Source organism: Neofelis nebulosa, chromosome 3 (assembly GCF_028018385.1).
Source record: "Neofelis nebulosa isolate mNeoNeb1 chromosome 3, mNeoNeb1.pri, whole genome shotgun sequence".
Taxonomy (NCBI): Eukaryota; Metazoa; Chordata; class Mammalia; order Carnivora; family Felidae; genus Neofelis; species Neofelis nebulosa.
The window spans coordinates 188,336,490-188,361,841 of NC_080784.1; the positions used below are offsets into that span (position 1 = coordinate 188,336,490).

General features: G+C 40.4%; 1 long non-coding RNA gene across 1 annotated transcript; it reads left to right on the forward strand.

The window, feature by feature from the left end:
• The first annotated feature begins 1,119 nt into the window (after positions 1-1,119).
• LOC131506228 (uncharacterized) lies at positions 1,120-5,765 on the forward strand. The gene is made up of 4 exons (XR_009258809.1): positions 1,120-1,277; positions 1,382-1,449; positions 3,388-3,497; positions 5,586-5,765. It is a non-coding gene; the product is annotated as an uncharacterized LOC131506228 (long non-coding RNA).
• Positions 5,766-25,352: the final 19,587 nt, after the last annotated feature.

A 25,352-nucleotide genomic window follows, 5' to 3' on the forward strand; every position in this document is an offset into this window, starting at 1 on the left:
TTCAACGTTTTTTATTTATTTTTGGGACAGAGACAGAGCATGAACGGGGGAGGGACAGAGAGAGAGGGAGACACAGAATCGGAAACAGGCTCCAGGCTCCGAGCCATCAGCCCAGAGCCTGACGCGGGGCTCGAACTCACGGACCGCGAGATCGTGACCTGGCTGAAGTCGGACGCTTAACCGACTGCGCCACCCAGGCGCCCCTGGCAAGTTAACATTTAGATGGCACCTTGCTTGTACCAGACAAGATATTTACAGGATATTTAAAGAATTCTCTCTGCTAGATTTTATATACACATTAGGGATGTGAAAACTGAGTTTGCATGACATTATTTAACGTTCAAGGTCATGCAGACAAGAACCAGAGCGGCCTGGATCTGTCTGACTGTTCATACCTTCGCATTCCTCAGTGTATGTCCTCTAACCTCTATTTTGTTTTGGTAATGCTGATTCAGGAATGAATGAAATATGTTCAGCCCTACTGGATCCTATCATGTCTTCAAGCTTCCAAGAGAGATTATTATAGTTGGGATTTAAAAAAAAAATCCCCTTTCAAGTTCACATATTTATGAATGTGTCAATGAACACTTTAAGAATGTATCTATCAATATCAAATGTGGTTTTTAGCAGAAACCTTGAAAAAATTGCAGAATTATCCTCTGAAATATTGCCGCTATTATTTTTTAAAATTGCAAGAAAATGTTCTGCCATTTCAGACCATTTATCTCTGTTAACAAGACACTTTTTTAGTTGGATAGATAATGTACACCCATCTGGTCTGCCGTTTCTTCATTTACTGTGGTAATAATAACTAAAGGCATTTCTCCATTGCTTTGGCAATGCCCAGGCCAATCTTTCCCCTTTCCTGCTGTTGATGTGGGATGCAGAAAACAAAACCAAAAATGTGACCTGGTTATACTACACAGACGTGCCATTTAGGATGTCATTTCAGTGTTTATGAGGGAACAGTGTCTAAGTGTTAACGAAAGCAGAAGCTGATTGAAAACATCCCTCGCGACTCAGGAAAGACATGGGCAAATGTCCGAAAATATTTCCGTGCTCTTAGCAGACACTACCCCATTCTTACAGCTTCTCTTTCACAGAGCTCTCCAGTACACCTTTGCAGAAAAATGTGTGTCATTCAGATTTTTTGCCTGAGTTGGGCAGTCACCTAAGAGAATTACAAAGAGCTGGACCCACCCTGCACTTGGCTTTAGCGCTGTTTACGACACAACGAGAAGCGAAGCGTTGAGAGACAATTTTCTGAATAATTCAAGGTAAAGAAAAAGAATTTGCTTTACTTTCTTTGATGCTCGGTGAAGGCTGTTTTCAGCATCCACGTAGCTGCCTCACTTCCCTATTTTCTCTTCTGTATTCGCAGAGTTGCGCGTTGGCATACATTTTGCCTGGGAATTCTAGAAGGGATTTAAAAAAAAAAGAAATTAAAGGGTAAGAAAGCATAGCTTTTGATCCTGAAGCTGCAAGCTACAATCTCCCCCTTCCTCTTTTGTTTTCCTCTTCTTCTTGTGCTTGCTCTCCATCCCATAGACTTCTCTTCTCCTCATTATTCCCAAAGCCACCCTGACCCTCTGTTAATTGGTTTCATTGAATGCAGTCTATCAAAATACAGTGGCGTTCAGAGAAAATTATGTTTTGTCTCAGTTTGACTGAATTGTTTTCTCCTTAGCGAGTTGTCTTTGCTTTGCGGCAATACAGCTAAGCGGTGCACTTATTCCAGGCCTTTCTTGGCAGGTGAACAGACCTGCCTTCTTCCACTCGTTGGCTCCTAACAGAGTCGCTGCACCCAGGCTCCTACCCGGCTGGGGGACTGGCAGAGGGAGAACAAACAACTGGTTATTTTGAAAACGATGCTATAACTATCTGCTGAATTGAAGAGGTGGTTTAGAAAAAACAGGTCAACAGAATTCAACTAGTAGGAGCGTTGGCTCAAGGCATTTTCTTTGTGTAGACAAGGCTAGTCAATGCAGCAGGAGTGGCTGCTAAGGGACACATTTTCTTACTTATCTAACCAGCAGTTTAAAATAATACCCACGTAAAAATATGTCTTTCTTGTTTTTCCCTCCAAAATGCTGCTAATTTAATTCTTTTTAGATAATGAGCTGAAGTGTCATTCTTTTTTTTTAATCAGAGCTTTATTAAGGTATAGTTAACATACAACAGGCAGGACACGTTTAAAGTGCAATTTTATATGCTTTGACATATGTATACAGTGTCAGTCCTGAAATTCCAAAAAATTCTGGATCATCCTTGCTTTAAATTGGCTATGCTTATTATAATGAGGCAGGGCTCTGTTTATTTTTACAAACTGAATTTTATGGTAGAGCCTAGAACTGGGAATGAGCAGATTAGAGAAGATATAATAGGGCACATTCATTTTATAGATGAGGAAACTGAGAATAAAGTTCTTCAATCAATCTTCTTTAAGGTTGAAGATGATTTGAGATACAGTACAGCCAGGTTTCCTGATTTTTAGTTCTGTGGTAGTTATGTCTACCCATCTGTCACTTTCACTCAGTAGGAAAAAAAAAAGTATATATATATATATATATATATATATATGAAAGGAAGACAAAACTTTTCTCAGTTTTGTGTTAAAGGCTGATTGGAATGCAATTTTCTTCATTTTTACTAAATTTGCCAGGAAGTAAACTAGAGAAAAGCCCTTATATCCCCCTTTATTTATTTTTTTTTTTAATTTTTTTTTTTTCAACATTTTTTATTTATTTTTGGGACAGAGAGAGACAGAGCATGAACGGGGGAGGGGCAGAGAGAGAGGGAGACACAGAATCGGAAACAGGCTCCAGGCTCCGAGCCATCACCCCAGAGCCTGACGCGGGGCTCGAACTCAGGGACCGCGAGATCGTGACCTGGCTGAAGTCGGACGCTTAACCGACTGCGCCACCCAGGCGCCCCCCTTATATCCCCCTTTAATTTGTGCATGTGCGCGTGTGTGTATTTAGAAGCGTGCATCCCAAGAAACAAGGTCATGGGGCAGTCATACCGATATTGGCAGAATCATAAAGAAAGATTTATCAGGTAGAACTTCATGTTGTTGTTGTTGTTGTTTTGCTATTTAATAATCTCATGCCGATCGAATTACACATACAATATTCTCCGTGAAACAAACCAGAGAAGCACCGCATACAGATCCAGTGTCCCTACTTCTGTCTTCTGTTCTTGCTCTGAATCTATTACTAGATTATTTGCCAGGCTTTGCTGTTGGCCTTTCCTCTTGGGACAGGGAACCTGGGCTTGGGAGGTCATCTGAGATTTTCAAAACCACAATTGGGAAGCGGTGCAAAAAAAATATATTTTTCTGTCTTTTCTTTACCTTTTAGCTTAAATCTTTATAATAATTCCTTACAGGTCACATTGATCCAGTGTCAAAGCCATACATATGCATGGCGCCATTGTGAATGCTCAGATGTATTAATGCTAGAAAATAGGATTCAAAGCAGTTTGAGAAAGTATTTGAGGTAAGAAAAACATATCCAGTCAACTATATGAAGTATATTTTATAATACCACTGGAGTATGGCATCCCACACTTCTCTGTTCCTGATGTATCATTGTGTGACATTCCTGAGTGTGGGGATCTTGTCTTTCCTCTTTACTGTTATGTCTGCAGCATCTAGAACTTTGCCTGAGTTGGGTCCTCAATTCCTTTACTTAAATGAATGAACAGTCAGATTAAATACTTTCTTTTTTTTTTTTTTTTTTTTTTTTTTTTAATTTATTTTTGGGACAGAGAGAGACATAGCATGAACGGGGGAGGGGCAGAGAGAGAGGGAAACACAGAATCGGAAACGGGCTCCAGGCTCCGAGCCATCAGCCCAGAGCCTGACGCGGGGCTCGAACTCACGGACCGCGAGATCGTGACCTGGCTGAAGTCGGACGCTTAACCGACTGCGCCACCCAGGCGCCCCAGATTAAATACTTTCTAATCCACTCTGAACCCAATGGTGACTTAATTGGAATACTAATCTCTAGGGACAATAACACATTAATCCAGTTTGGCTTGTGTTCTGTCTTCCCACTAGCTTATCTCACAAATATTAACTGAATACTTTCCATGGCCATGGAATAGTCTAGATAATGAGGTACAGCCATGGACAAGACAAGCAAGATCCCTGCTCACTTAGAGCCAGCATCTACTGATGAAAGATGATAAATGAATTCACAAATAATTCGACACAGTACTATGTACAAATTAAAATAGCATAGTAAGATGGAGAAATGGCTACCGGGGTGGGTCAGGAGGATGAGCCCGGATAGTCTGCCTCAGTATGTCCCGTTTGAGGTGACAATGAGAAGGCAGCCATGTGAGGCTCTTTGAGGATTGCGCCCCAGGGTGAGGGAATAGTTGAGGTAGGAACAAGGTGGAAATAATCAAGAAACAGAGAAGGGGTGCCTGGGTGGCTCAGTTGGTTAAGCATCCGACTCTTCATTTTGGCTCAGGTCATGATCTCATGGTTCATGGGATTGAGCCCACATCAGGGCTGTCAGTGCAGAGCCTGCTTGGGATCTCTCTTTTCCTCTCTGTCTCTCTAAAAATAAACAAACACGCATTAAAAAAAAAAAAAAAAAAGAAAGAAAAGAAAAACAAAGGAAAGGTCCATGTAGCTGGACTAAAGTTAGGAGTAGAGGAGTCACAGGAGGTGAGGCTGAAGGGGAAATCAAAGGGCCAGACCATGGTGGGCCTTGGGAGTCTGCTGCCTTATTTCCTTTTCTAGCTTTAAGCAAGGACTTCTTCCATTAAATACCAGAGCTCCTGATATTTTCCTTAAAGTCTATTTATAAAGATAGGATTTGAAGTAAGATACAAACAAAGCTAGTATTTTCAATGCTTCTTGAGGAATTATGAAATTGTGAGATGGATCAAAGAAATGTGTTACTGTGATGTCCATCTAACCAGGTGGGGGTTAGCCTATTCCCTCAATGAGAAAGTATTTGGTTTATAGCAAGGGCAGCAACATTTTTAGAGTCAGATGTCACATATTTTAGAGTTTGAGGGTCAAGAGACAGCATTCTGGATATTATGTAGGTTCCTACATAGCTTTTGTGTATGTCTTAATAACAAACAACATGAAGTTTATTGTTTTAACCATTTTGGGGTGTACGATTCCTTCCATAACTATTCATAATGTAGCCATCTAAAAGTATAAAAACCTTCTTAGCTCATGGGCCATGCAGAAACAGGCAGTGGGTCACAGTTAGCAGCGGGCCATCATTTGCCAACACCTGGGTTACAAAACATAAGAAAGGCCCTTTCAGCAAGATAATTGACATCGGCAAAAAGAAGCGCGATGTGTTTCAAATCCAAGTAACTTTGGTTTAAGCCATAATATGAAAAAGTTAGATGATCCTTTTTTATTGAACAGACCCTATTGAGTTTTGTATACGCGAATTTAATAAATGCTGCTTGATGAAGTTCACAGCATTAAGTAGTGACAAATAGAGTTGATGCCTGTGATGGTTACATTTTATGTGTCACCTTGACTAGATTACAGCGGTCAGTTGTCCGGTCAAACGCTCATTTAAGGTTGCTGTGGAGATGTTTTGCAGATGTGAGTAACATCTACAACAGAGGGAAAAGCCATAATATGAGTGGGCCTCATCCAGTCCATTGAAGGCAAGAGAGCAAAAACAAGTTTCTCAGACAAGAAGGAATTCTACTTCAAATCCCACCTGCGTTTCTAGCCTGCCAGCTTGCCCTACCAATTTCAGACTTGCCACCCAATTATGTGAGCCAATTTCTTAAAATAAATTGTACAGATATATGATTTATATATCATGTATATGATTATATATATGAATAAATCATGTATTTATTGTACAGAATAAATCATGTATATTTTTTAAAATAAGACACAATATATAGATTGGTCCTGTTTGTTTCTCTCGAGAATCCTGGCCGATACCATGCCCTTAGAGCTTTTTGAGTCTGAGAGGTTTAAAAGTTGCTGTGCATTTGGAATAATTTTCTTCTATTTAGTTTGTAGTTTTGAAATTTCAGCTTTCCCATTCAAGATAACATACACTTGGTCTGGAGGTTATAAAAGTCTCTGGTACTGAATTTAGAAAGGGGCCAAAAATTTGGAGGGTGACAGCCCTAAGGTTTTTGTTTTTTTTTTTTCTCCCCCCAACTCTTACACATTACGTGTCTGCGAAAAGCCCTCAGTCTACAAACAGAATGTACGAGTGTTTGGCAATTGGATTCACTCTACATGTACGTCTCTATTTGCATGTTTTTTTTTTTCCCTTGGCCTTGTAAATAATCCAAATAAGTCCTCCAAGTATAGTTTATGGGAGTTCCTACTCTCAATTAGTAATAGAATGCCATAAAGTGGAGGTATCTGTTACGGAGAGAACTATTCTCTCCTCATTAACTCATCGGCTTCAGAGAACTCAGTGCCTAGGGGAACCCTCTCCTTGTATCAGGGTTTCAGGCTGTGTGATTTTTTTTTTTCCCCAAGAATTGAATGATTGTGCTATTGGGGAAATAGCATCATCTGTGACAGATAACTTCTTCATCGGGGAAGATGAGTAACTGTGATTGCAGCACTGATATTATACTTACAAACCTAAGGGGGTAGAAAGGTGAGAGTGGGTATCACCCAACACCTGTCCATAAAGCTGATGATTCATCACACCCAGATAATTCTGTGGGAATAATACATTCATTGTGTCATGGCCGCCGAATCTTCTCAAGTTTAATAGCTGCTGCAGACCCATGGTGCAGTAGAAGCCTCTGAATTAAGATGATTCAGTAGGTTCCAATTCATCCTAAATAAGTGGCTGTCTAGATAAATGAAGTTCATCAAATTGCAATGAATACCATATAACAACCTTGCTGGGATTGCATGCCCCTGGGACACGGACCGTGTCTAACTGTGCTCTGCAGCAACTCCTGGGCTGGCGCTTTGCAGTCCGTGTTCAATAATAACAATATGACAGTGTGTTTGCCCTGAGTCATTTTATTTTTTATCAGCAGAGTTAATGCTTTAACTACATCAATTAAGTCACTTAAATTCAACCAGTTAATGAAATGCCCTTATGGAATGCAGCCTTGGAATCATTTTTTTTTTTTTTAAGTGGCAACAGAATGAAACAAAAAAATCAGTATAAATTATATCTTATTTAGTTTATTTAAAAAAACCCACAACTCCGATTCAGGTCTTATTTTAATTAACAAACTATATTGATGAAGTTGCCTCAGCCATGCGAGGTTCTTTTTGCTTAGTAACTTTTTCTCTAACACACTAGGGGACACCAGGGCAGTGACACAGTGTGGGAGAGGATCTGAGCCATTGGAAAGTGACTCCGGGTGCTCATTCTGGAATGCTTGGACACTGAGCTGGTGGGGCCAGCAACACTTTCCTTGATGTTTTCCCCAGGGGGAGGGACTGTACTCAGGTTGACTTTTCATAGGCTGGGGTCTCCTTCCTTCTAGAAAGGGACATGGGGGTGCCTTGGTGGCTCAGTTGGTTGAGCGTCTGATTTTGGCTCAGGTCGTGATCTCATGGTCATGAGTTCTAGCCCCACCTCGGGCTCTGTGCTGACAGTCCAGAGCCTGGAGCCTACTTTCGATTCTGTGCTTACCTCTCTCTCTGCCTCTCCCCCACTCATTCTCTCTCTCTCTGTCTCTCTCAAGAATAAATAAGCATTAAAAAAATTTAGAAAGGACCTGAACATTCTCATGGTGCTAGAGACTCCAGGGATGGACAATGCTTAAAACTGCTGGTAACCCCATCAGATCATCTGGTGGCAAGATGACTGTGCATTCTCTATAGATAAGACTCCTTTCTCATACTTGCCATAAAAATAGTGAATGAGGAGTGGGGCATGGTCCCTTCCCTGGAATGCAGATTTGCCCCACATGCACAGCCACGTCCTGGTTCTGAGCTAACTCTCTGTGGGATGATGGGAGGATCAGGTAGACTCTTGCCTCCCCCATCTAGCTGACCCGTGGCTGATGTAACGTTTCCCCATTCTCCAAACATGCCTGCTTCTTAACCTCTATAGTATGACTTTATGGAATCCTTTGTGATTTTCATTGACAAGATGGTATTGATCCAGATGGATTCACCTTGAACAACACATAGCCTACACTGGCCTTTTGAGTCCCCATTTCTAGGAATTGCTTCAGTTCTCATAGTCCAGCAATTCCATGTCTTTGAGATGAAGTGTGCCCTTGGTGCCACCTGGGGTCATCTCCTTAGTATAATGGTTTCCTATAGAACATCGTGTTGCTTTGGTACTTAGAGTTGAGGGTGAAAATAACCACTCCCAAGCATTCCTTCTAAAGCCCTCCCTCACTTTGCTTTACTACCTACATGGAGCATGGCTCTTTCTCCATTGGGTTTCCCTGCAGTGACAAGCTGTGTAGCTTCCTTTTCTTTTGCTGCCATGGGGCTACTTATGGGCCCCAAGACATAGGACCAAGACTGTGTTTTCTGTCTTGGTATATCCAACAGGAAAATGGAATTTGAAAAAGGGAATGTATTCCCCTCAGAACTCAGATCACAACATTCAAATATATTTACATTTGATAAATACTTTTGTGGTGTGAAGGAAAAAAAAAACAACAACAATGGATTTGGAATCTAAATATGAGATGTGAATCCCCTCTACCAGTTGGTAAATCCACCTTTCTGCCTTTCAGTTTTCAGATGCCTGTAGAGTGTAGCAAGAAGTTGAGAGGGTGGGGACTGACCATTGATCAACTTCTCCCGGAGGAGTTTGCATAAGCAGCGAGTAAGTTGCTATACTGAGAGTACCTTATAAAATTGAGTTGGGTGACAGAGGTCTTTCTTAGTAGATTGTCTCTTAGGTAGAAGGGAGAAAGGGTATCATCCCTATTAAAGATACAGTAACTAAGGCATGGGAAGATGAAGTGTCTTGACTAAAGTCATATGACTAGTGAGTGACAGCTGGAACTAGAACCCAGAATTTCCACTTTGGTTTCCATTGTTTCCCCAATACACTGCCTTTTCAATTCACTCAGGAAGACTGAGAACATGGTATGACTCATGATTAGAAGGAAAACCAAAACCTGAAACTACTGAGATCCTCAGGTTCTGAGAATTACTCATTGGTTGAGCGGATCCCACCGCAGCCAGCAACCAGAGGAATTCAGTTGTCTTCACTTAATCCTTTTATTTTGAACAAAACAAATTCTTTCCTATCTCAGTTTTTTTTTTTTTAATGCTCCTTACCACTTAAACTTGCTACCCCTTGCCACCGAAAAGATTCGTTTATTCATTTATGTAACAGACACTTCTTTTAAAATTTTTTTTTTAAACATTTATTTATTTTTGAGACAGAGAGAGACAGAGCATGAACGGGGGAGGGTCAGAGAGAGGGAGGCACAGAATCCGAAACAGGCTCCGAGCTGTCAGCACAGAGCCCGACGCGGGGCTTGAACTCACAGACTGCAAGATCGTGACCTGAGCCAAAGTCAGCCGCTCAGCCAACTGAGCCACCCAGGCACCCCTATGTAATAGGCACTTCTTGAGCGCCTTATCTGTGCCAAACATTGTTCTGGATGCTAGGGAATGTATCTGTGTACAAGATGAAACAAGAATGCTTTCCTTCTTAAAGCTTACATTCTAGTTAGGAGATGTATATTAAATGGTGATAAAGACTTCATCCAGGGAAGAGGATGGGAAGGATTAGAGTTGGAGTTACACTTTGAGTGAGATGGTCCAGGACAGATGACTAGTTCTCTGTGTTCCCTGGTATCTGAGAAGACCTTCCAGCCCCTTGCACTTACATTGGCTCACATTACTGCTTTGGACCAATGCGTTAGTAGTAAAAGTGATGTGGTAATTTCCACTAAGAGCGTTTCAGAGAGGCTGTGAAATGGCCCTATGACAATTCTTCTTCTGCCACTGAGGCCATGGGAGGCTGCACGTTCCAGATAATTCCGATAAAAGATGGCAGAGTTTTCATCAACCTGGCTCTGTTAGTGATTGTGGGGGGTACAGACCACCTGACTAACCGACTTTGCACACGTAATATGAAAAACAAATATATGTTTGTTTTGGTAAGCCAATAATATGGTGTTAGTTTATTAACCACCATATTACCTATCTCATCTTCATTAATACATTCTGTTACACAAGAACTCTCTGAAAAGATGATTTTTGAGTTACTAGCTAAATGAGGTAGGGAAGTAAGAAGATTGTTCACCCTCAGATTTCGGTTCTAAAATGATCCTGCATCACTGTTTGCTTAATGCTACAGGGTCTTAAAACTCCATAAGCACAGGGCTGCATTTTCAAAATGACTTTCCAACATTGTTGAAATTCAATACATCTTTGAAGACTGAATAAATGAATGACCAAATAGGTAAAGGACTGAATGAACGGCACAAAAATTGTTAGAACACACAAAAGGTAACTATTACTATTGTATTTAACATTTAGTCTCCTTTTTTGTCCTTGTCTATCTTGTTCTTCAAACAAAACTGATAATAGATATTTATTCAATTAGGCTCTTGCGATTGACAGTGATGTTAATTATAAGATGCATTTGGACATAAGGGAGACAAGAGTTATCCTGGAGCTGAGGGGCTGCTTACATGTCAGTTTTATGACTACTGAGGCATAGTTGATGAAAGCTAATAATGTCTACTATTTATTTATTGAAAAATGACTCTGCACCAGTAATGTACTAAGCCTTCACGTGTATTCAACCCTCATAATGGCTCTAATGGTAGGTCCCATGTTTCCTCGTGTTATAGAAGAAACCGAGGTAGTGTAGAGGTTGAAAAACTTGCCCAAATTCCCACAGCTAGTTAGTGACAGAGCTAGGACTTGAGCCCAGCTGCTCTGATTTCAGAGTTATATCATCAACAGTTCTACTATATGGCCTCCTCCTAGACCATCCTGCCTGTAGATGATCTATTGGGGGTTGCAAGGTCCTTAGCAAAAATGTTCATTTCTCAAATGTCTCAAAGGTCTCAATTGTATGCTTTGCCACTCATGTAATTCAGCTACTCTGAATACATTTGTTTCTCTCTGGGTTTATCTACTTCTCTCACCATAAACCCATTGATTCTGTCTATAAACCTTTCTGAATTTTGCCACTTGACACGTGGTCTCCTTTCTCGTAACCTCTGTGACTCTTCATGGCTTAGTCTTATAACACAGCTTCTCTGTATAAATCCTTTCAGTCTCAATCTTTGTTACTGACCCCCTGATTCCTTCAGAACTCAAGCAAGAGTCCATTAAGCTCTTGGAAGCAGGTCATATTCAGGCACCATGCCAGGTTGTAATTTTCAGTCACCTCATGGGTCAGCTATCTTGGGTCTGGCTACCAATGGTATGCTCATCTGTGGCCAAAGAAGCCAAGCCTTGTGGTAGAAACAAGGTTGTCTGGGGCGCCTGGGTGGCGCAGTCGGTTAAGCGTCCGACTTCAGCCAGGTCACGATCTCGCGGTCCGTGAGTTCGAGCCCCGCGTCGGGCTCTGGGCTGATGGCTCGGAGCCTGGAGCCTGTTTCCGATTCTGTGTCTCCCTCTCTCTCTGCCCCTCCCCCGTTCATGCTCTGTCTCTCTCTGTCCCAAAAATAAATAAAAAACATTAAAAAAAAAAAAAAAAAGAAACAAGGTTGTCTAAGGATTTTCAGAGTTAAGGGCTTGATTACAGCTGTTTACTTAGAAAAGTTTATGGGCATTGCAGGAAATCCCAATTAATATATGTGCCATGATTGGTCTACAATGAGCCAGGCATCACACAAGACACTTAGACACATGAGATAATATAATTATGGTGCTTGTGGGTGCCTGGGTGGCTCAGTCTGTTAAGCATTTGATTCTTTATCTCAGCTCAGGTCTTGATCTAAGGGTCGTGAGGTTGAGCCCTGAGTTGGGCCCCGCACAGGGCGTGGAGCCTACTTAAAAATGTATGATGCTTAAAGGTAGGCAGTATCATCCTTTCCATTCCACGGTGACAGGCTGAGTCTCTAACTTTGACCAGTGGCCCATGGCAAGAAAAGAGCAGAGCCAGTATTCAAACCCCCTTGATATTTTTACTATACCAAGCTAGAAGGTTCCTTTGCATGTGTTTATCTTATTTAAAAAATCTCTGCACCCTTTCTACCTGAAATAAATAGAACACTTGAAAGTCACCACTCCTGTCAATATTGGAGACATGTCAAATGCTGTCACTTAGCCAGAAAGCCCCTTTGGAGTAACTATGTAATATCATACAACATGACAAGCTCTTATCCATGGTGGCAACATTAAAGCCAGGCGCATGTGGCTTGTGCAAAACCCCAAAGCCATTAGTTGAAATCCCAGGACCAGACGGCCGAAGAACTCACCACTGAACCCAATATAGTCTCAGCCCTGGAGAGCAGAGGCCACTCTGCACGGGTAGGTTATTTTCATTCAGGGCGAAATGTGTGCCAACATTCAGCTTTCTGTTCTGGAGCTAGCTGGGCACGTTATCTTCTCAGTGTGGATTGGATGAGGGAAGTGAGAAGCAAACAGCAAATTCTTGGCAGCCAAAGACAGGCAGGCTGGGAGAGAGGAAGGGAGAAAAGCTGTCAGGGGACTGTGGAGGAGTCATTTGACTCTTGTGATGTTTTTGCCATTTTTCTTCAGTCACCAGCCTGCGGTGTGCAGGCTTCACGTTTTCTTAATAAACAAGAAGTGAGGTGGAATCATGAGAATGAAGAAACTGGAAGAGGTCATCTAATTTTCTACCTTTATGCAGACTGTCAGTGCTGCAACCAGGTTTTTAGCAGTTAAGATGCTTCCAGGAACAGGAATGTCCAAGTGAGGGGAAAAAAAAACACAACACCTTGAAATAACATAGCTGATTACAAATAATTCATAATTCTGCATAACTCTAAGACCCAGAGTTAGTGTAGACTTAAAGTAAGGTTTGCCACATTGACTTCTCTATGTTTTCTTTCTGTAGTGCTGGCTTAATCTAACAGTTGGTTTTCTTTCTGTTTATAATATGGTGGCCAATATTGTCCAGACTACATGTGCCCTGGTTCCAGAAGAGAGAATATTACTTCCAGTAGTTCTCCCAGAAGAGCAAGGGAGATTCTTTTCCAAAAGCCCCAGTCCAGATATTCTCTGGTCTCATTTGCTGACCTTGAGTCACATGTCCAGTCTCAATTTAATTACTATGGCCAAGTGAATGAATTTAGTGATTAGCTTAAGTTAATTGAGAATCACCCTTGAAGCTGAGAATGAAGTCATTTCATTCAAACTGCAGGCTAAAATTGGGGGAAAGGTACTTTTCCAGAAATCCTATATACCACTAGGGGCGGAACTATGCTCAGGGTAGCCATAAGAGATCCCAGGGGGCCCTTGTCAAATCTCAAGTAGACCCTTGCAAATCTTCTCATTGAGCTTCTTGCCCCCAGTCTTGTCCCTTTGGTCCCTCTTTGGTACTGCTCCTGATGACAACCAAATAAAACATAAGCAGCTCACAAGGCATAACAGGTCTTTTGTAATTATTTCCTACCTACCTGCTGGGTTCTTTTCTATTCACTCCACACAGTCAACTGGGTGAAGTTTCCTAAACATTTTTCCAACCTTCTCCAGCTAAGTAAATATGATTCTTGACAGTTCAGCTCAACCATTTCCTACTAGGGGCCTTTTCTGACCCTACTCTTGGGCTTGCTTCTCCTACTCTGGGCTTTCAAGGAAATATGAGTTTACCCTACATCACAGAAACATCCTACTGTATTTATTTTCTTATTTTTTCTTTCCTTCTCAAGAATGTGCGCTCCCTAAAGGAAAGATCCACAGCTGTGTCCTAAGATCCTGGTGCAATGTAAGCACTGCCACTTAATGCATGTTTACTGAGTGATTATTATTTGCTTATAAATTCTACTAGGTGTTGTAGGCACAGTATGAGCAGGAAACCAATTCAATCCTAGTTCATACCGCCTTACATTCATTAAAAGAATAAATAACAAAAATGTGAGGAGTACGAGGCATCTTTCAGCATCCAGGAGGTATATTGAAGAAAGCATGAAACTCATCTCCCTCTATGGGACCTCATTCTCTCTCTCTCTCTCTCTCTCTCTCTCTCTCTCTCTCTCTCTCTTTCTCTTGGAACTGCATTTTCATCACCTATGAAATAAGGAGCTTTTGGGGGCACCTGGCTGGCTCAGCCTGTAGAGCATGTGGGTCTTGATCTTGGGGCCGTGAGTTCAAGCCCCACATTGGGTATAGAGATTACTTAAATAAGCCTTAAAAAATAAATAAAATAAGGAGGTCTCCAATGCTTAACATTTTTCTTAAACTTAATTGTATTTCTCATTACATTCTACCTAATCTTTCTTCCTTTGTTTTCCTAAAAAAATGGAGGGGGGAAGGAACTGTTTGCACCCTAAGGTATTTGTGGGGCTACCTGGAAAAGCAGCAACCATGCCAACACCTATGAACATCTAGTTGCCATTACTTTAGGCAGGTAAATGTTCAACAGTGGACAGCCCTCCTTTGGAATACTGGTCGACTTTCTTGGCTGATAACTGAGAATCATATTTAATACCAAGTACTGATGGCAAGGCTAAAAAAAAAAAGAATATTATATTAAGTGGAAAGTTAGTGAATTTAGTACCAATCTAAATCTCTCCTTGTTCTTTTGCCAATGCTTTATTTCAACTCGCTGCCAAATAAACTTGCACCTGATTTTTAACTAATATTTAATGTCGGAAAACTCTAGGGACATAATTTGCACTAATAGCAATGATATATTCACCTAATTAATTAAAAACTAGCTTATAACTAAGAAAACAAGTGAACAAAGGACATTTTGGTGATGCAGTGGTCTCAATTTATTGTCATTCCTCCCCCCACCCTCCTTTTTTTGTTGTTGTTCACTTGCTAATTCTCAGAATTCAATAATCTGCACTGGGTATCCCACTCATTAGTATGAATTAGCAACACTCCATCGTAATTCACTGAAATTCACCAGAGACAGAGTTTTGATAAATGGAGAAAGATTTTCACAGAGATCAGTGTGGGGAAGCCAATTTGCAGGAAAACTAGGTCCCTTTGGTAACTAGGTCTTTTTCCTTTTTCCTATCCTGCATTCCCTACCATCTTATAAAATAAAAATATAAAATGAGTGAAATCTCTAAAAACATCACTACATCTGAAACTGGGTTATAATAAACTTAACATTAACAAAGAGTTTGCATGATTAGAGTAAGGACTTCTAATCAATCCAGACAGATAAGATCACAGTCATAATTGCATTGGCTGTTATTATTTCCTTTCCATTTACTTGTACCAAATGGAAAATAAAGTCTTGAGATGTCTACAAATGGAAATGAAAATAATGGTTTTCAGTGATAATTTGATAGGAAGTAATTGGCCACCTGAAGTGAAAAACCCTCATCGTGGAAATAATTACAAATAATTGGTGACTACAAGATTGGACTATATTTGATACAATCAGTACAATAAATACTCTTAACTTAAGGTGCCAACATGGAGGTTTGAGGGGTGTTAGCGACCATGTAAATTGGAGACAATGAAAGTTAATAGACTGACTGATCTCTATCCAGCTTTGGCCCATGGATATGATTTATTTGGTCTACAAAATTATTTTTTTGAATTATATTTTAATTAGCTATCAGAACTTAAAAATGGAGATTTTTACCCCCCCCCCAAAATCAAGATTTATAGATTTTCTTTTGAAGAAAAAATTGAAATGTCAGACAACATTGGGCTTTTATTACCACAATGGCAGAAATCACCCACAGGCCCAACGGATCCACCTTACACAGAGCCAGGCCCACCTAGTCCTTGAAGATGCTTTGAGGTTGTGACTCCAGCTGTCAATAGCATCCTGTATTTATAGAAAACTCCTGAGTTTTATAGCATGTTCACTTTTCTTGATCCATACAATAACTTACAGAACAAATACAGTTTATAGGGAAATAAACTGAGGCTTTGTGGAAGTGGTTCACCCAAGGACACAGTCAGAAGCTGAATAAGCCAGGACATGAACACAAGTTTTTTTGGCTCTTCCGACATTTCTACTGAGCCCTGCTAACTCTTGCCCAAGATTGGTTATGAGGTAATAAATGTACTCAGGTGAAGTAAACATCCTGTCTTTGGAGCCTAAAGTGCTAACATTGATATCTTAGATGAAACAATGTGTTTTATGTTAGAAATACTAAATGGCCAAGAAACCAGACACAGTTTAGAATTGAACATGTAAAAACTAGCTGAATATTACTGTTTCTTGGTAAATTCAATACATGTCATTTATTTTATTTAATTTTTTTTAAATTTTTTTTTAATGTTTATTTATTTTTGATACAGAGAGAGACAGAGCATGAATGGGGGAGGGTCAGAGAGAGGGAGACACAGAATCTGAAACAGGCTCCAGGCTCTGAGCTGTCAGCACAGAGCCCGACGCGGGGCTCGAACTCACGGACCGCGAGATCATGACCTGAGCCGAAGTCGGATGCTTAACCGACTGAGCCACCCAGGCGCCCCTCAATACATGTCATTTAAATGGCACAATCCTGTATTATGTTGATTCAAAAGGAGCAGGAATTATTCAAATGCAAGCTTCTATCACACCTTGCTTGGACCACTGTGGTAGATTCCTAATTGGTTGTATCATTGTGAGGAGGGAGCATAAGGCAATGTGACAGGCTGGAAACACCACCCCCCCAGCCAAGGTGGGATTTGTATGATATTCCTCAGGCACTCCTGGCTGCCCAAGAACAAAGAAAAAGGGAAAAACAAATGGTTAACTGATAGAGATCATAGTCCTGCAGGATCTGAGTCTCCATCGCCCCTCCATAGTGATGTGGGGAGCAAAGGCAGAAGGAAATGGCAGAACTAAATTTCCTTATAACCTGCAGCCCATTGACAAACACTTGAGGCTAGCAGAGTAAACCGGTTCTCCAGGAACTCCCCACTGTCTTCATGCTAATACTTTGCTAGAGGGAAAAACAACCTTAGTCTGACACTAGCTAGGCCTCCAGAATCCTGTGAGTCGTCTTTAGCATATGAAAATCTCACTGGAAACTTCACCTGGACTTTACCTCCCCCAACTCCACAGTATTTAACCGGCATCTCTTCATGGCCCAAGGGAAGCTCTTCCTGCCCACTGGTCCTGTACCCGTACTTCAATAAAATCACCTTTTTGCACCAAAGACGTCTCCAAGAATTTTCTTGGCCGTCGACTCTGGACCCCACAAACCCCACTATCACCCCAAAAACCTCATCAGTTCCACAGCTTAACACTCTTCAATGGCTTTCCAGTGCATTCAAAATAAAATTCAAATTGTTTACATGACTATATTAGACAAGGTCCCTTGTCTGACTCTTTCATTTTCTCTCACACCACTTCCTTCCCTCCAATCATAATCACGTTGTTTCTCCAACAAACTAAATATCTTTCTGCCTTAGAGACATTGTACCTGCTGTTCCTCTCTGGAATGTTTTCCCTTTTCCTCTCCGTACCCCAGGCTCTTTGCATGAATGGCTGTTTTTCACTTTCCACATCTCAGCTCAATGGATACTTCCTGAATAAGGAGTAGTCATCTTCTGACAAAAACCCTCTGTGGAATCAACCTGTCTTACAGTCTTTAGAGATCTTTTCACTACATCAGTTTTTGTTTTGTTTTGTTTTGTTTTGTTTTTGTGCTTAGCTATTGTTTCATAATTATTTCATACTGATTATTTCTATATTACTGGTTTCTTTCCCTCAAAGTGTAAGCAGAGACCTGCTTGGTTTATTCACTATTACACTCCTGAGCAAAAGAAAGGTGCTTTGTATGTTGAAGTGTTGGGAAAATGAATAAAGTTTTACACCATACGATGGCTGGGGACTAAAACAAGATCTGGTCTCTAGCTTAGAGACCCCCTCTTCCCGGTTCTTCTTGCCCTGTTTGCCGCAAAAAGCCGCCACAGATATGGAAGGTGACAACTATAAATTACCCTTCCCCCCTTCATTCAGGGCTCAGATCTTTGGAGGAAAGGTCTCCTCTGAGTCCGCTGGTGTTCAATAAATCTCCAATCCACCAAGATCTCCGAGTGCTGCTTCGTTTTTCCGCCAGCGTTCCAGCCTGGTTCCGTAACAGAAGGTGCTTAACAAAGACAAGAAAAGTTTCCTCTGGGAGTAGGGGCTTACTGTGAAGTGACACAAGAATATCCTTGGAAAGAGCTGGAACTGAAGGATGGCTCCAGATCCAAGATGGGGACCTCAAGAGCTAGACTTGGGGACATCTGCCCTTTACCCAGGAGGCAGAGTTACCTTCTCAACTCTTGTCTATATTGTCATCTATTTTTCATGCAGCTTTATGAAGCTTGGGTTCCTGATCCTGTACTCCTTCTGTATATTTTCCTTCCTTTAGAATTTCTGCTGACTCATTTCTTATAATTTTGGTTTGCATAGAATTCCTCACTGTCAGAGATTGTTATAAAGCAAAATGGCCATAGCAACACTTTGCTGCTTATTTCATGTAATTTTAAAATAACCTGCATTAACTTCACTATTAATTCCAATATTTTAATAAAAATGAAAATAGGATTGCTGTCAACTTCTACACCAGTGCAACCCCACCTAAATATAAGGGAAGCCACATATATAATTTTAAATTTTCTAGTAGCCACATTAAAAAAAATAAAAGGAAAGATTGAAATTAATAGCAATACTGTATTTTATTTAAGCAAATATTCCAAGGTGCTCTTTTTCAGCAGGTAATCAATGTAAAGATGATAAGATACCTTTTATTCTTTTATTGGTAACAAGTTTTTGAAATCCAGTGTGTACTTTACACCTATGGCAGACCCTTGCTTTGGATTAATCACATTTCAAGAGTTCAATGTCCATATATGGTTGGAGGCTACTGTATTGAGCAATGATACTTCTATCTTGTATCAGATTCTGTTCCCTCTGAGAGAAGAGGAAGTTATTCTGGCCTTATGGCCAGAGTATCCCCAGGGCAGTTGGTTGGGAAATATGGCCCTCCTTAAGATAAATAATAGTGTTCATAGTGTTGGAGGAATAGCAGTGATGAGATCCTAAGAAATATATTTGGTCTTATGAAGATAAAGGAGGAAAAAAAAGAGGAAACCAAGCACTGGGAGAAGGGAGATGGTTAGGCTTTAGGGAAATAGCTAGGAAGTGGGCCTGGGAGAGGTTTTCCACCTTTTCCCTATCTTCTTTTCTCCTGCTCTTACCTCATGATCTTACTACGTTCCTTATTAAGGCACCTGCTACCACTCTAGGCCAAACCTATCAGGGCCTCCAGAATTTACTATGGACCCAAATCGGTCCTGGTGCGTACCAAAATGATTAATAAACATGAGAAAAAAAAGGTGTTCACCTTGGAAAGAAGAATCTAAAACATTGAAAAAATGCCTGGGAAGAATTTTAAACAACGGAGATACAGTTTGAGCACACTCAGAGGACCACTTCGTTCCGTGAGCCTCTTTGTGTATCTCTCAAGTTCTAAACGATTCAGATTTCAGATTTTTTTTTAAATGGTGAAACAATGATATCATAGAAGAAAAAGACAAGTGTTTTGGTCCTTAAAAATATCCATGATGCATTCAAATGTGGGCTAATAAAACTGATTTTACCACAGCTACTCTCCGCTAGCCTCTTGTTGTCTCAGCTGTTAATGCCATTGCTTATAGACAAATTCTCTCTGCACTTCTTCATTCAAATTCCTTAATGAGAATAACTTACTGTCCCACTTTTTGCATTTGGCCAAATTATCACTTCCTGGCCTATTTATGGACGGACAATCCTGGAGTCAGGCCCTTTAGTAGTTCAACCAGTTGTGGTCAAGAAAGACAATGTGATGCCAAAAGAGCTCTGGACAAATAGGCATAGAAAATGATATATTTTTTAGCATACTTGTGCACTGGGCAAGGTGGGTGGTCAACTGCTTGGCTTTCTTCAAGACAATACAGATTAGTAGATGACAGCATGGGCTGGGCAGGGGCATGGTGGGGGGTGGGTCAGATCTCCTGGCCCCAAATATTGATGCCACAGAGAACCAGCTGAATGCCCTTAACTTAATTGACCTCTCTGCAAATATCTCATCTATATTGTAGGGATACGAATAGTGTCTATCTCTTGGTTGTTACGAGGACTGAGAAAATATATGAAAGTTACTTGAATAGAGCCTGGCATGTAGTTAATACTGTATAGTATTACTTTTCCTTCTCTCTTTTGTTTTGTTTTTTTTTTTTTTTAACGTTTTTTTATTTTTATTTTTGAGACAGAGAGAGACAGAGCATGAACGGGGGAGGAGCAGAGAGAGAGAGGGAGACACAGAATCTGAAACAGGCTCCAGGCTCTGAGCTGTCAGCACAGAGCCTGATGCGGGGCTCGAACTCACGGACCACGGAATCATGACCTGAGCCGAAGTCGGCCGCTTAACTGAGCCACCCAGGCGCCCCTCCTTCTCTCTTTTGTGCAGAGGTAACCATATACCTCTGGTACATTGGGCTCTTGTCAATCTTCCCAATGACTATGAACAATGGTCTTGTGATCACTGTACCACCTGAGAGGCAAGCAGGGCTAAAGAAGGTTAAGCAACCTGCTTAAACCAAATAATTAGTAAGTGGCAGGGGGTGGGAACTGAAATGAAGGCTGACTAATTTAAAAAGCCAATTCCTCTGTATTACTACAACTATTTCTCTCCCAAGAGAGCATATATGGTAAAAGAGCTCAATGTCAGGGGTCACCATACTTTGGGGAATTTTATTTCAATGATGTGCGGTTGATTATTCCAGAATACGCCCTCAGGATCTCATTTGGTTTCCAGGAGGCCCTAATCCTAGTTCCATGTTCTATTCATTTATATGCTCACGCTGCCAAAATGTAAGACCTGTCGCCGACGCTCGGTACAGTTGGGTCCCACTGCCGCCAAGTCATCACCGGTGTGTTGAAAAGGTGTGTTCAGTTTGCTTTGCAGAGAAAGAACTGATGCCTCTTTGGGCTGAGACCAGACACGCTGCTCAAATAACAGGGCTGTGGAACCCAATCAAAAGGACCGAGCTTTTGCCCCAGGGACTAGAATGAACCGACCACGTTCCCACCATTCTCTGCCTGCATTGTAGCCTTAAAGTGGTTTGCATGACTGTGCAGCTTGACCAGAAGCCTCCTGGATTTGCAAAACATCGTCTGTCATGCTTTGGCTTTTTCAAAAGAGGTCCAAGCTTTGAACTATTCCCCCAAAGATAGACTTTGCCTTTGGAGCCTTGAGAAATAAAATACACACCTGTGTCGAAAAGTGTGAAAGTATCACATTTAAGGGTCGAGCTGTTATAAATGTTGGTGCCGTTAAATTCTGAAAATCAGGACTTGGAAGGGAATGCCTCCTCTGCTGATTGCACTGTAACTGGTGCAGCTATAATAGGCTCCAGACACTACTGGAATAGCAGATCTCTGTGTGTGACTACAGAGGAATATATAAGAAAGAAAAAGACAGATGGTGTACTTAGGTGCACTTAAGTCTGATTGCATGAGTTGATAATGAATGTTTAAATATGGCACTCCCATAAAATCAGATACCTGTAGACAATACTGGAATAACTACAGACTTGCTAGGGGAAAAAAATGAAGTCGCGGATTCTAATTTTTTGTTTTTGTCATTATTATGATTGCCTATTTACTTGTATGGGAATTTTCATGACTTTCTCTGAGCCTAATCGTAAAACAAAAAACACAATCAGGAGCATCGAAAACAGATTCTTAGAAAATAAGAGGAAACTTAAAAGATGATTTCCGAGCTGTGGAAGCTCATGACCAGACAGGTCAGGTGGCGAAGGTCAACAACTCAGTGACAGAGAGAGGATTAAAAGCCATGTCCTCTATGTTGCTGCCCGTTCATTGTTCTTCCACCAAACACCACGTTTTCTTTCTGGGAAGATTATACTAAAACATTATAAACCACGCAAGAATCGTAAACAAACCACAACCAACATTGTTCAAAAGGGGATAGTCTTTTACCCCATGAACTACTTTGGTTTTCATACTTTATTGGCTCCAAACCAGATTAAGTAGGATTGTTGAACACCTTAATAAAAGTTGGATTTTATAGTTTGCAAACATGCACTCAATTTTCCTAAGGGGCTCCGATTTGAACACTATTCCTGCATATGCTGTCCAAACATCTCTTCAGTTAGCTTATTAGAATTACAAAGACAAGAAGGCCAAGATTTGGTTTAGGACTGACACCAAAAGATGACTCTGGCACCAAGAGGTCCTAGAGAAGGGTGCCCACTTCACGTGGGCACGGGGATGACGAGGGCACGGAGGCAGCTGATCTGGATCTGCAATGCATGCTCCACGCAGAAAGTAGACATCGATCAGAAGCTGTAAATAAACTGGACCTGGCACCTTAAGTGCCTTAAATGTTTGAAGTTAAACCTTAAATCGCATCCTTATTCTTAAAGGAAGCGGGTAAGCCTCCCATCAAAGAGACTGGTGGCATAATCAAGGTGAGTAATGCTGCGGAATTCTGAAAGGACTTCACGATCTGAGTAGGAAAGACAGTCCCTGGTGCTGCGAGCACTAAAAGTCCACATGTCACTTATCATGAATGGGAATCTGGGTGCTGAAAGATGCACATACTTTAAAATCAGACAGTGCTGACATGTATTGGAAACTCTTTGCATGGTGGTGGAAATGCTTTCCAACCACACTCTCAAAACCGGTCCACACTGGGCTGTTGAAAATTTTGAAGACGGTTCAACAAAAAGCGAGAAAAAGGATAGCTGCACATACAACGTAAAATTACTTTATAATTCTTAATTTACACATTATATAGTTGTATACACAGAACTATGAAATTACTTATAATTTCCACATGAATAGCGACATTCAGTAAACAAATATTATACAAATGGCAGCTCTCTAGACTCTAAAGGTTTTCTGTTTTCAACCCACCAAAATGGCAAGATGACCATTAGTTACAATTTGTGAGGTCGAGGTGAATACTATAATCCTTGTGCACATTCAGAGTAGACTGCAGGAGGGGAAGAGATACCATCAGCAACATAGACATTTTGGAAAACTCTGGCAATCAGAACGCATGTGGAATCAGATTGACATAGACGTTAGAACGGAGAAGTCCTACCTGTGAAGGTAAAAGCAGTTCTTGCCAATGTGGACCAGGAAAAAGGTCAGCTCAGGATTAAGGGGCAGAGAGAGTAAGTAGTCAGTGGGGCAATCATGTCAGTGGGTCACGTGAAGGCTTGACCGTGGAGGAGTTGGTCCAACTGTGTTCCTCCGACAATATAATACAATGGTGGCCCCTTGCAGCGTATGACTCACTTAAAAATAAGAGGTGCTCCTGATGAGGGTTTCTAGTTGTGTGTCAGGCACAGTGGTGAAGCCAATGAGAGTATGCTATGATTTCAGACTCCATAATGGATGATGATGATGATGATAATGATAAGAAGAACAAAAAGAAGAACCGTAGCTGCACCCAATGCTGAAAGTGTGAAAGGCATTGACACAGTTCTTAAGCAGAGTGAAGACACTCTTTCTGGCAGTTAGTGGGGTGGGAGCAGATCAATCGACTAACTAAAAGGGAAGTCAGCTTGCTCACAAATCTGGCCCTTTCAGTATAGCAGCCAGCCAGGACTGAGAAGAAATGAGGGAAACCACAAACTCACTTTAAATGAGAACGTACACATCCGCTACAGAGAAAAAAATACATTAAAAATATATAATTTTAAAAATGAGTTGAAAAGAATGATTTTTCTAGAAAATACAGATGACCGAATTGATTTTAAGAAAAGGAAAATAATCTTAATAGACTGAGAATTATTTAAAAAAATTGAAAAGAGTCAAGAGCTCATTCTAACTCCCCACCAAAGGCAATAAGGCAAGACAGATTTACAGGTGAGAATCATCAATATGTTATGAGCAAATAAACCCTTTATCTATGTAAAAAACAATCTCAGATCTTAAGATAAAATGCAGAGCTTTTCAACTCCTTCTATAAAGCTAAGATAATCCTTATACCAACATTGGAAAAGATAGATTTTTTAAAAAAGATAAAAGAAAACTACTGTCTAATCACACCTATAAATATATAGACAGAAATTGCAAATTAAAATTTACCAACCTGGATTCAATAACTTATTAAAAGACTATTTCATGATTCAGAATGATATGACCAAAATTATTTAAATAAAGGATATGTCCCTTATATGTTAAGTTACAACCAGTCATTCCTTGTGAGCTATATAAATATTATATTATTTTCTACATTTGCCATGAGGTAAAGAAGTTTGAGATACCCTAGTTTAACCCCAAATGCTTATTACATAGTCATATGTAGAGCGCAATTTCATTCATGTTAAAAAATGTATATTTGGTGTGTGTGTGTGTGTATGTGTGTGTGTGTGTGTGTGTTTAAAAATAGATAAGAAAATATCTGGAAAGATAAACACGGGTATGATAACAATGGTTACTCAGGGGGAATCATTCTCTTTTTGCTAAATGTTGGGTCTCCTGCACAGTCATTATCACATAGAAGTTTCCTCTTTGTTAAACAAATAAATTAAATAAATTAAGTTGAAGTGAACTACAACTTTTACTTTTTCTTGTATTTATATTGTTTGAATATGTTTTTAAAATTTTTAAATGTTTTTATTCATTTTTGAGAGACAGAGAAAGAGCGCAAGTGGGGGAAGGCCAGAGAGAGAGGGAGACACAGAATCCGAAGCAGGCTCCAGACTCCAAGCTGTCAACACAGAGCCTGATGTGGGTCTTGAACCCACGAGCCGTGAGATCATGACTTGAGCCAAAGTCGGACACTTAAATGACTGAGCCACCCAGGAGCCCGTATTGTTTGAATATTTGTAAATATTTAATTGTGTGAAAGTGACATATTGCCACTATAAATGTACATACACATACACGCATACATGCAAATGTAGAGCTATTATTTCCCAATGGTCATTCATTAACAAATATTTGTTGAGAAAGCATTATGTGTTAGGCATTGTTGTAGATGCTCAGTATCACTCAGTGAACAAGACCAACAAAATAGATTTCAAATATATCTATTTATTTATTATGGATAATTATGATTATTTAATCATTTATTAATCAATCAAACTGATCACTTAATCTATTTCACACACTTTGTTAAGGAAAATGTATTGTACCTTATAAAAACAGAAGTTCTCCTACCTATATTTTTCTGTATGTATATAAGGGAAATTCACAAAAATCGGCTAGGAAAGTGAGTATTCATTGTTCTTCATAACTGAGCAGAATTCACTGGCATGAATTCAGACTTTTTGTTAAAAAACAACATAAGTCAATTCTAAAAAAGGGTGATACACTTTTCAGTAT